Below are 1513 nucleotides of genomic sequence, written 5' to 3' on the forward strand. Positions count from 1 at the left end.
TTTGATGCTTTTCTGACTCCAGGCCTTTGATGCTTTTTTTTTTTTAAAGATTTAATTTATTTATTTGACAGAGAGAGAGAGCACGAGTGGGAGTGGGGAGGCAGGGGGAGAGGAAGAGAGAGTAGCACACTCCCCACTGAGCAGGGAGCCCTGAGGTGGGGCTTGATCCCAGGACACGGAGATCATGACCTGAGCCAAAGTCAGATGCTTGACCGAGTCACTCAGGCGCCCCCACATCTTTTATGTTTTACTGCCACTGCCTTGCAGTTGAGTTCCACGGAGCTCCTCCTGAAATCCTTGGGCATGGTTTCCAGGGTCACAGGCTGGTTCCTGTGGGCTGGTGTGGTATGCATGGACTGGGGAATAGACTTGGATGTTTTTGGTGTTGATATAAGGTTTGGTACACCAGAGGGCGCTGTAGTCTTACGTTGCGGCGTTCCTTCCCATTGGCTGCCGGCGCTGGGCCACACACCACCTTGCCTTGGGTGAGGATTTGCCCTGAGTGTATTTTCCTGGTCTGCTCCTCTCTAGTCAGGTTTGAGTTTTTCATTCAGCCCAGTGGAAGATGGTGTCTATGAAAACGTCGAGAGTGTACGTGTTACTGACTGCGTCTCTGGCTGTGTGGCCCTGAGCACACCTGTCCTCTCCCTAGGTTCCTATTTCCCCATCTATGAAATAGACATGACTAAATACGGATCTTTCTGTGGAGGTGGGTAGGGGTATTGCTTAGTTTTGAAACCCCTACTGGGGGGAAAACCTATTTAGTCTTTCTCCAGGACGGTTAACCTTATGACTTTGCAAACTGAAAGACGGACATTCTCCAGGACAATAACTTTCGCAACTTGGAAACCTGAAATGTGCTCTTCACCTTAGCACTAACTCAGAAATGGAATGTGGCCCACTGGGTTTGCATCCAAATATCTCTGGGTTCCTAGCTGTGGCTCCGGGCTACACGCCGCGCTCAGCTACTTCATGAGAGAAAGCTATTACTGTGTGTTTTATTTACTGATTTCCACCACCAGCGCTATGGTGGAGTGCCTGTCTGTCTCTGGCACCAACACTAGCTCGCTGGGCCTCTCCACAGTCCTCAGGCCATATCATCCCTTTTGCAGATGAGAAGATTGAGGTTCACATAGCTATGACTTGGTGGCACTGGGATCCACAGCCAGATGGAGCAGACCTCAGAGCAAGTGCTGTCGGCCGACGCAGAGGCTGGAAGTCACGCTCATCCTCCCTCGGACCCGGGATGCTTCTCACACAGGCAGATTGAATTATGGAAGCATTAACTGCCTTCCAAAGGAGCGTCTCCGGACCCACAATCACCAGTGATAACACACGATCATTGGCACCTCTGCCTATCACATGTTCTAGAACCTGAACACCAGATCACTTCTCCTCCCAGGCCAGGTCCACAGAGGCTTAGGCACGGTGCTCACATGGGCTTGCCCGGGACTTTCCTAGCTTCCTGCTGTGCCCCCCCCCCCCCCCCCCCCCCCCCCCCCCCCCCCCCCCC

The sequence above is a fragment of the Mustela nigripes genome, chromosome 2 (genome assembly GCF_022355385.1).
Source record: "Mustela nigripes isolate SB6536 chromosome 2, MUSNIG.SB6536, whole genome shotgun sequence".
NCBI lineage: Eukaryota > Metazoa > Chordata > Mammalia > Carnivora > Mustelidae > Mustela > Mustela nigripes.